The sequence below is a fragment of the Bos javanicus genome, chromosome 21, assembly GCF_032452875.1.
Source record: "Bos javanicus breed banteng chromosome 21, ARS-OSU_banteng_1.0, whole genome shotgun sequence".
In the NCBI taxonomy this organism is placed as follows: Eukaryota; Metazoa; Chordata; class Mammalia; order Artiodactyla; family Bovidae; genus Bos; species Bos javanicus.
The window spans coordinates 63,103,017-63,113,970 of record NC_083888.1 but is presented as its reverse complement, the minus strand read 5'-3'; the positions used below and the strand labels follow the sequence as shown (position 1 = coordinate 63,113,970).

The 10,954-nt window shown below is 45.0% G+C and overlaps 1 long non-coding RNA gene across 1 annotated transcript; it reads left to right on the top strand.

Annotated features, from left to right (window-relative positions):
• Positions 1 to 2,067: 2,067 nt before the first annotated feature.
• On the top strand, positions 2,068 to 10,353 carry LOC133233995 (uncharacterized). The gene is made up of 3 exons (XR_009731947.1): positions 2,068 to 2,167; positions 7,287 to 7,443; positions 9,931 to 10,353. It is a non-coding gene; the product is annotated as an uncharacterized LOC133233995 (long non-coding RNA).
• Positions 10,354 to 10,954: the final 601 nt, after the last annotated feature.

The following is a 10,954-nucleotide window of genomic DNA, read 5'->3' as shown; positions in this document are numbered from 1 at the left end:
ACAACAGCAATGGGGGGAAAATCACCTATATGTGAGTGAGCGAGTATGTGTGAGTGTGAGGATATGTGTGGAGTGTGTATGAACGAATATGTGTGTGTGTGCACGCGTGTGTGTGTCTGCTTGTGCTCATGCGTCTCCTAGGGGGGGTGTGGGTGGTATGTGTCTGATTCATCTATGCTCTAGTCATCACAATGCTGCATACTAAGAGATCGTTTATGGCTGTGCAGTCCTTGGGGATCCTCGGACATCTACTGACTTTTCCCTGGATGGACTCTGGCCCAGGAAGTGGACTGATGTTGCCTTTCCATCTCAGAGCCTGCTAGACTGTGCTGGCTTGGGCTACCTCCCTATAGTTTTGAACTTCAAGATTTGATGCCACAAGGACAGCTGGACTCCAGAAGCTCAACATGGGACTTCCTGGAAGCTTCTGGGCTAGCTTAGAGCCTGGTTGGGTTTGGGGGCCAAGTGAAGGCTCTGAGGCTACCTTGGTTTACTGCTGACCCTGAATTATGGGGATGCCCCCAATTATCTGGTCAAGGCAATCCCCATAAGGGAGGAAGCAGAAGGTCTCAGAGGATTTCACTGCTTTTTCACCATTGTCACCCAAGGATACACCTGACACCTATCCCATAAAAATAGAGCTGATACTTGGTGCTTGGGCAAAGCCACCTCTTTACTGGATGCTGAAATACAAAAGTACTTCTCAATAAAACAAATTGGTAAACAGCCTCTCTCTGAGGTTCCTGAGTGCTGTCTGGTCCATCTCAGCTTCCTCCCTGGGACCTACCATCTAGGTAACAAACGGTCAGGGGCTAGCCCTCCAGGGTATCTCTGGCACCTTGCTTCAGCCCTATAGCCTATGTCTCTTCTGATTACCTGGGTGTATATCTTCTCTGTGTTGAGTATTTGGGACATTTTCTCTAATAGTCTGGACACTCAGCTGAGTCACAGTTAAATATTAAATAGAGAACACAATCAGTTCAGTTCAGTTCAGTTGCTCAGTCGTGTCTGACTCTTTGCGACCCCATGAATCACAGCATGCCAGGCCTCCCTGTCCATCACCAACTCCCGGAGCTCACCCAGACTCACATCCATCGAGTCAGTGATGCCATCCAGCCATCTCATCCTCTGTCATCCCCTTCTCCTCCTGCCCCCAATCCCTCCCAGCATCAGAGTCTTTTCCAATGAGTCAACTCTTCGCATGAGGTGGCCAAAGTACTGGAGTTTCAGCTTTAGCATCATTCCTTCCAAAGAAATCCCAGGGCTCGTCTCCTTCAGAATGGACTGGTTGGATCTCCTTGCAGTCAAGGGACTCTCAAGAGTCTTCTCCAACACCACAGTTCAAAAGCATCAATTCTTCAGCACTCAGCTTTCTTCACAGTCCAACTCTCACATCCATACATGACCATTGGAAAAACCATAGCCTTGACTAGACGGACCTTTGTTGGCAAAGTAATGTCTCTGCTTTTGAATATACTATCTAGGTTGGTCATAACTTTTCTTCCAAGGAGTAAGCGTCTTTTAATTTCATGGCTGCAGTCACCATCTGCAGTGATTTTGGAGCCCAGAAAAATAAAGTCTGACACTGTTTCCCCATCTATTTCCCATGAAGTGATGGGACCGGATGCCATGATCTTCGTTTTCTGAATGTTGAGCTTTAAGCCAACTTTTTCACTCTCCACTTTCACTTTCATCAAGAGGCTTTTTAGTTCCTCTTCACTTTCTGCCATAAGGGTGGTGTCATCTGCATATCTGAGGTTATTGATATTTCTCCTGGCAATCTTGATTCCAGCTTGTGCTTCTTCTGCTTCCTACCAATTTCTTCTTTGCTTTAATCCTGCCCAATCAACACACAGGGACTCAGATTCTATTTCCTCATCAAACTTAGAAGGTCCTTGCAGACACTCCTTCGCTAGCTTTGGATTCTGACCATTTACCCTCTAAGGACCTCCCCAGTCCCTCTCCTTTGGTTCTTTGTCTACACTGGAGGGACAATGGACTTCATCTCTGGGACCTCAAGATGTAGAGCTTCGGATCACAAATGGGTAGAAGCTACAGGCACTCAGGGTTCTGATCAACTAAAAGGACTTTGGACAGTGATTGGGATTATCCCAAGTTGGAGTGGATGCCCCAGTGGGCCTTTAGCTCCTGGCTGCTGAGATGGAAGGTAAGAAGAATATTGATTGCAGAGGAGTGTGAGAGCTTGGCCTGGAGCAGGTGTAGGAGGAGAAAGAGAGGTCCCATGAGTATACCTTGTGAAGGTGGGGTCAGTGCCAGGCTGCAGGAGAAGAAAGAAGAACGAGGGAAGCTGGAAGCAGATCCTTGATCAAGATGCTATCAGCTCTTCAGCTGTCATTACTTTTCGTATTTCTTGGACTCACTTATTGAGAACATAAGTGAGACTAGATTGAGAATATATCATCAGTCTTGCATCCCCTTGGAGGTATGTGGTGGATAAATAATGACCCTTCAAAGGTATCCAAGTCTTACTTCCCTAAACCTGTGAATGTTACCTTACATGGCAAATCATACTTTGCTGATGATGTGATTAAGTCAAGACCCTTGAGATGAAGAGATGATCCTGGATTGTCTGTGTGGACCACAAATATAATCAGGAGTGTCCTTACAGAGGGGGACAAGGAGATTTGGCCATAGAGGAAGGAGGAGGAGAGGTGATGACTGAAGCACAAGGCTGGAATGATGTATGGATGGGGTCATGAGCCAAGGACTGCAGGCAGCCTCTGATTTGTTGCAGCAGCTTTTGGAAAGTAGTCCAGAGCTCTGAGTTGAGATGACTGCTAGAATGTGACACACCCAGGAGATGGAGGTTTGTAAAGGAATGTTCCTGGTGACATATGGGAGACTGTGTATCAGGCTTTTGTTGAGCTTTGACTAATCTATTTTGTTGGAACAAGAAATGGATGAGATGGAGCCCTAGACTGGGACTTAGGAGGCAGAGTTTAACTCTGATTCTGCTCTAATCTGCTTGACCTTGCCAAGTTCCTTCCATACCGTGCTTACCAGTCTTCCTTGTTAAGGGAGGGGCCAAGCCTCTGAACAGTGGCGATTCCAACTGAATATGTTGAGATCACCAAGATGACCGTGAGAGTAACACCACTCCCCAGTTACCAGGTGCCTCCTATGTACCCCACAATGTGTAAGGTGAACCGTACATAGTCATTTACACTTGACCCATGGACTGCTTTTTGCTAAGCGCTCTCTGGGCCAGGCGTCATAGAAGACTTTGGGACGTGGTGTGAGTGAGGCTGATTTCTTCCCTGCCTTCCTGGGACTGATCTTCATCAATTCAATTCTCACAGTCACCTTTCTAGATTGGAAAGAACTATTTTTTTTTTTTTTTTGCTTGTCAATAAAGTGAATCTTGGAGAAGTTAGTTTATCTAAATTGACTATGCTCTTTAAATTTTTTACTTTTAAAAATTGACGATGCTTTTAAGTGTTACAACCAAAATTTTAATTCTACTTGAATGCCAAGAATGTATTGTATACTTTCTATAATGTTATGATAACTCAATACATAGAACAGAATCTCCCTTTCCAGGAATAGAAAATGATATTTTATTTTTTTCTCCTTTAATACTTAACCTTAAAACCCAAAAGAATTGAAAGCAGTAACTAGGAGGGACATTTGTACACCCATTTTCATAGCAGCATAATTTACAATAGTCCCAAGGTGGAAGCAACCCAGTTATCCATTAAAGGATCAATGGGAAAACAAAATGTAGTCTATACATACAATGGAATATTACTCTGTCACATAAAAAGGATGGCAATTCTGACACATGCAACATGAATGAACCTTGAGGATATTTATGCTAAGAGAAATAAACTAGACCCCAAAAGACCTACTGTATGATTCTGCTTTTATGAGGTATTTGGAGGAGCCAAATTTATAGAGACAGACAGTTGCATGATGACTTCCAGGGGTGGAGTGGAGGGGGGACTGTGGAGTTAGTATTTAACAGGGGCAGAGTTTTAGTTTTGCAGGATGAAAACAGTCCTGTGTACATGGATGGTGGTGGTTGCCAAACAGGGTGAATGCGTTTAATGCCAACAAACTGTACACTTAAAAATGGTTAAGACGTGAATATTATGTTATATGTATTTCATCAAGTTTAAAAGTTTACAAAATTTAGAAAGCCATTTTAAAGCAATGTCCAGGCTGTAGTTTAATGTTATATGCTTTTGGACTTGTCATGGGATAAACTTTTAAACAACAGAGACCCTTATCACAAAGAAGCATGTTTGATGTTCCAAGCATCCTTGGAGAAATGGACCACTTGACACATAATTAAAAAATATATATATAAAGCAAAACAAAAAACCAAAACAACAACAAAAACCCAGGTAGTATTGATACTCCATATTTTCAGACTACTGAATCACATACAGGAACATTTTGTTGGCAAAATTATGTCATGTTGGACAAGGGAAGTCCGACACTGAGTTGAGATGCTGAGACACGGCAGCATGCTTGCTACCCACAGCTTCCTGCTCAGGTGGTGGCAGTTGTTGCTGGCCAGTCACTAAGTCATGTCTGAGAGTTTGTGACATCGTGAACTGCCGCATGCCAGGCTCCCCTGTCCTCCATTATCTCCCAGATTACGAGCCAATTCATGTCCATTGAGTCAGTGTTGCTAACTAACCATCTCATCCTCTGCCACCCCCTTCTCCTTTTGCCTTGAATCTTTCCCAGCATCAGGGTCTTTTCTTGTCTTTATTCTCATTTGTAGCAACACACATGGGCGTGAGAGAATAAACAATACACCCAAGGGCTCAGGGAGTGACCCTGTTTTTCCACTTCCCCTTCTCTCTCTTATGTCACAGTTGAGCCGTGTGGGTGAGTGTGTTTATTCACACGTGTAATCATGCAGGTATATGCACGTGTGTCGTCCACTGAGCCATCACCAGGTAACAGCTTCAGTAGATGATGATCAAGAGCCAAACCCCTCCTGGGAACTCAAGGAGTGCTGGGGGACATCTCTACCTGCACATCTCTCCCTTTCTCCTCTGCTCGTGGTGCCAGGGAGGATGGGAGACAGGGTCTGTGCTCCTGGCTGGGTTTACCTGGTCGCCCAGGACAACAGACTTGCAGGCAGCCAAAGAGATCGTCAAGCAACAGAGCATGACAGCCAACATCAAAGTGGGAATGCCACTCCTTGATCCGGACTTGGCCGTACCTGCCAGGGCAGAGCCTCGGATGTGACCACCCCGGGAATTCAAAGGCGCTCTTAGAGCAAGCGGACACACACACACACACACACACAGCACAGCAAATGCGAAACCCCCTCCTACTTTTAATGAAAATAAAAGTCTAGACATCCTTTCTTCACAATTCTTCACTGACCTAATTATTCAGATCTCTGCTTTCTTTGGTCTTTTCAAAGAACGAGAAGAATGGTTAATTTCACTTAATGGAATAATTGAATGTCATAATTGTTTTTTACATTTCTGCACGAATGTTTGAGTTAAGCTGTGCACACTCTCTCCCCCCACCGTCTAGAGCTCTTAATAACCGGGCTGCTCAAAGGGGCCTTTCTGTTCCATCTTTTTGTTTCCTGACTGGACTGTCTGGGCTGGCTTCTGGCAGCCGGCGTGTTGAGGGAGGGGGTCTGGGGAGAGTGGCAGTTAATGACTATTTTGGTCTTGGATGTTCTGATCTCTCTCTAATTCATTATTTGTCAGGCATGAGAGGCCCCCTGAGCTGGGTAGTGAACAATGCTTTTCCAGTCTCTCCTGTTCTGTCTCCTTTTGCAATTTCCTTTTCCTTCTTTATTTTGGATTAAGAAAGAATTGTAACACACTGCTGGGCCCAAGACGTCATCATCCTCAAAGTTGTGGGCTGTGATCTCATTTGATTCTATCAAGGGTAACAATGATGCTGGTGACTCATTCATCCATTCAGTCAGTCATGACCGTATATGGAAGGATTGCTCCATGCTGAGACTTCTTCTAGATGTTAGAAATCCAATGGACACAACATTCTGGTGGGAGAAGATAGCTAAAAAAATAAGCAAACACACAAAAAGACTTTAATTTGGAGTTAAGTTTTGTGATGGTAGCAAAATGAAGCGATGTGATATAGGGTCACTGAAGAGAGGAGGGTTGGCTTAAAAGAGGGGAATCAGGGAAGGCTTCTTTGAGGAGGTGACGGATTATCTGAGAAAAGATAATGAGTAATTGCCACATTTGGGAAGAGCAGGGGGGAAAGATCACTGCAGATAACAAGAGCATCTGGTGCAAAGGCTCTGGGGTGGGGGCCCTTTGGGAATCCAGGGTGCCTGGGGTAGAACTGGAGAAGGGTGGAATTGACTGTCTCAGAAGAGTCTGGAGAAATAACATGAAGCCAATCCCTCAGGACTTTGTAAACCACAACATGGAATTTGGACTTAATCTCCAGACAGCGGGTCTATGTAAGCAAAGAAATAATAGAAATGGAAAATGTTTTAAATTGTCCCTCTCACTTCTGTGGGGAGAAGACAAGAATGGAACTAGAGAGATCAATTAGACAGCTGCTACAACCTCCCAGGGAAATTTAAAACAGAGTGGACAGAATGGAAATGGTAATAAACCATCAATTGCAGAAATATTTTAGATGTGGATCTGACAGGACTTAGAAGTGGGTTAGATGTTATCAGGGTGTGAGAAAAAGAAAGATGTTGTGTGTTTTTGTCTGGGGTAAATGAGCAGTATTATTAAGATTGGAGAGATTGGGTGTATTAGTCAGTGTGAGATGAGTTATGCTTGGTAACAAATACCACCCACATACCAAATCTCAGTATGTTAAAGTTTATTTTTGTTCATGATAGGTATCCAGTGCAGGTGGGCACAAAGCCACTTATAGCTGTACCTTGTGAAGCTTGTGGTCTCCTGATCAGAGCAAGGCAGGGTTCAGAGGTCCCAAGCAAGAAGTGCACACAACGCTTCTGCTCTCAGTGTAGACCTGCCTCACTGCATAGGCCTGAAAAGGGGAGACAAACTGGGTGATAAGAAAGGGAGGTGGCCAAGATAGACGTGAATCCTAACAGTGTCCACTGCTGCATGCGGAGAAGCATGGCTGGGACAGGAGGTGTCAAGTTTTGTCTTATACACGCTAGATCCTAAGTGTTCAAGGGTGTCAGTGAACTAGAATAAAGGAGCCTGGACTCAGGGAGAGAGGCTGGTATAGAAAAGTACAGTTATTAGTCAATATATCTTACTTGGTCTCAAGCCCTGGCTCTGCATTTTGAATTCAGAGATGATAATCACACAATTCTTATCCTCCAGGGATTTATTTAAAGGTCACAGAATATTCACACCAGTAACTACTTCAGTACCTCCTCACTGGAAAAGCCCACTTGAACCCCAGACTTGGATTCAACCACTCCTACAGCAATCATTCATTCATGCAGCGAAGATTTACTGAACACCTACTATGTTCCAGGTGCAGACATTCCCGTGGGTTTATGAACATTCTACATACTTGTTATCTCTGAGCACTTGTTAATGTTGACCTTTCCATTGTGTGTTTCTGTTCTCCCCATATGACTGGAAAACTCCTCTGTACCCTTTAATGCCCATTTCAACATCACTGCTATTGTGAGGACTTTCCTCACATCCCACTTACTGCCCCAGAAAAAGTCAGCTTCCCTTTCCTCTGGGACACGGGATGTAACTCTTTACTGTAATACCTGCCTCACAGCATCTCAGTTGTTGCCTTGCTGGTCTCCCAGTTAGGCCTGGAAATATGTGAGTAGTGATTCATTTATTCAGTCAACACACATGAATCAAAATGAAATCATGCTGCAGAAGATGGAGACCCAGGCAGGACATCCAGCATGGGGCTAAGCAGGGGCTGTTATTAATATAACATCGTCCTGCTCTAAGGTTACCTACTCTGCTCTGCATGGTGATACTGCTACTTTGCCAATACCTCTAGCTGTTCTCTGCTACTGCCTCATTCTTACTTCCCTGTCCCAAGTTTATTAGCAACACAGCCATCAAAATAGCCCTTTAAGACAGTTTTTAAGTGTAAAAACTGGTAGCTCAGTGGTAAAGAATCCACCTGTAACTTGCCTTATGTAGATGTGTATACAGAGCCAGCATAAAGGGATGTGAAGTAGAGCTCAAATAGAAGATTTAAGATCCACAATGGATCCTGTTGTGATGAATGACGTCAAAGCAAAGTGCTTTAAGTGACAGACTTCTAGCTGCACCAGATAGCCATTTGTTCATAACATGATCTCCATGATAACACAGGTGATAACAGTACTATGGATTGATGACCATATTTACAAGCATTCCTTGGTTATCATACTTCCCCTGCCATCTCATCCTCAGGACAATCTGGGGAAGTCAGTCTTCGTCCAAAGTTACAGATGAGGAAAACGAGGAGTAGAGATGCTGAGAACCTAATCCCAACTCACACAGTTTGTGAGCAGCACAGCCAAGTGTGTCTGTTAGTCGCTCAGTTGTGTTCAACTCTTTGCAACCCCACTGATGGTAGCCCACCAGGCTCCTCTGTCCATGGGGTTTCCCAGGCAAGAATACTGGAGTAGGGTGCCATTTCCTTCTCTAGGGGATCTTCCCAAGCCAGGGCTTGAACCTGGGTCTCCGCATTGGCAGGCAGATTCTTGACCATCTGAGCCACAGCAGAGCCAACAGCAGATCAAGTCTGTCTGCCTGTCCTGCGACATCTGAGATGCTCTGTAATCGATACCTACCAGGGCTCATTGGTGACAGGCAGGGCTGCTCTGTACATTGGGTATGTACATTGGCTGCTGACTACACTAGAGCACCCGGGTAAGAGGCCGAGTGAGAAGGGAAATCCAGCCCGTGCTCCTCTTACCAAGCGGTGTGTCCTGGTGCAAGGCCACATCTACTTAGAAGAAGCTCTCTCTTCCTCTTTTAGTTCATAGGAAGTCTGGTGGGGGAGCTAATGGCAGGCATCATGTTTTCCTAAGTTCTCCTTTCCCAAATATCTACTCTGTGCCTAGCGCACAGTAGGCATTTATAACTCATTTGTTAGAAAAACATGTCCCCAAGTTCAAAGCTCAATTTTGTAAATGACTTTGTCCAGTTTCTGTAAGCAAATTCCAAAACAGACACAATTCTGAGAAATATGAGGGATTTCTGATACTCCTTGGCCCTCCTAGTGGTGGAATTTGAACAGAAATTTCCATGAGGAGTCCAGAATCATTGTGAAGTCAAGGAGAAGGAGTGTGGTCTTCCTTGGCCCCAGAGGAATTAAAGGAAAAAAAAGAAACATTTTTCCTTTCCGCTGGTCCCATATCTGATCCAGCTCCAGATGTGGGCAATGTGTTGTATAGTCTTTTAGGGTTAAATTTCTCAAATTTTTTCCTACCATCTGTGTGAGTGAAAACCAGGAAATGAATGTGCTAGTGTCTCCACGTAATTAGATGTGCATGACTTTTCTAAAAATGCTATGAATATGTGGATCCAGCCATTAGGACACCCAGGTCAGCAGGAGACCCTGAGTGAGCTGCATTGCTTGGGACATGGGACAGAGGAGAAGAATTTATGAAACTGAGTTGCAGAGAAGCTGTTAGGCTTCCTGAGACACCCGTGGGAAGGGGTAATTGAGGGAGGGGTTGGGAGAGGGTTTAAGAATAAAGAGTGGGAGTCTTGGAGAGGGAAAGGGCAATAAAGGAATAAGAGGGATGGTGTCCACAGGGCTGGGATGAATCTCGATTTTTAACAGAAAAGGAATCTGCTTCCTTGGCCTCAGTTTAACAATCTGGGGAAATGTTTCTACTCTTTCAGATCTTAGTTTGACAATCTGGGGAAATATATCTGCTCTTTCAAGCCATAGCACCACTCTGCTGGAAGAATAAACACTGCCTTGTTCATTCATGCAGTCATTCAGGCATGCATTAGCAAACACTTACTTTCTCTGTCTCTTTCGTGCCAGGTCCTGTACGGGGTACCACAGTTCAGAAGGTAAAGATGGGATCTCAGCCATAGAAGTTCACATCTTGATGGGACAGGGGGGCCTGGCCACAAACATCTTTTTGAGAAGTTAGGAATGGTCAAATAGAGAGAAGAAAAGAAAACCCTATAGAAGTGGAGGAGATGGGACAGCCAATGCAGAATAAAGGAAATCTACCCAGAAGGCTATCTTTTTATGAGGCTACAAGTGAGGAAGGGCTGGTGGGCTCCAAGCAGCACAAAAGGGGTTCAGATGCTGACTTTGTTCTCCCCTGACCTCTTGCCAGCATATCACACCCCAAACTCTAAGTCTTCCATTGCTCCAGAGGGAAAGAAGGAAGAGGTTGGGACCACCAGCCCCTCACCGTTCCTCACGTCCCATGGCTTAATGATCCTTATGACAGCAGCAGTCCTAGGCAGAGCCACTCTTATCTTTCCTCATTCAATATTCAGGCCTGCTATGAACGGATGCAGGAGCTGGGCCCCAGGAAGCTCGTCTCCCGAGCATCTCAGGGGAGGGCATTCCAGGAGGGTGGAAAGGTAAGAGCAGAGACCTGAGATATTTGGAGAGTCCAAGACAAAGCGAGGAGTCTGGCATGGGCCCCGTGGTGCAAAGAAGGCACAGGGAGCTGGGGGCGGGTGTGTCAGGGCAGCAGTAGCAGTTCTGCCCTCGCGATGGTACGCGCTACGGTTCAAGAATCTTGGCCATGACTCTGAGCCGGGTGGAAAGGCACTTTGAGAACCAGACAAGAAAAGAGACATGATTCTATGTATGCATTAAAAGGATTGTAAATAATACTTAAAAAAAATAATTTTGTCTATTTATTTTTGGCTGTGCTGAGTCGTCACTGCTGTGTGGACTTTTTCTCTAGTTTCGGCAAACAGGGCCACTCTCTAGTTCCCGTGCTTGGTATTCTCGCTGTGCTGGCTCCCCTTGTTCTGGAACACAGGCTCTAGGGCTCATGAACTTCAGGAGTTGTAGCTCCTAGGTGTTAAGAGTACAGGCT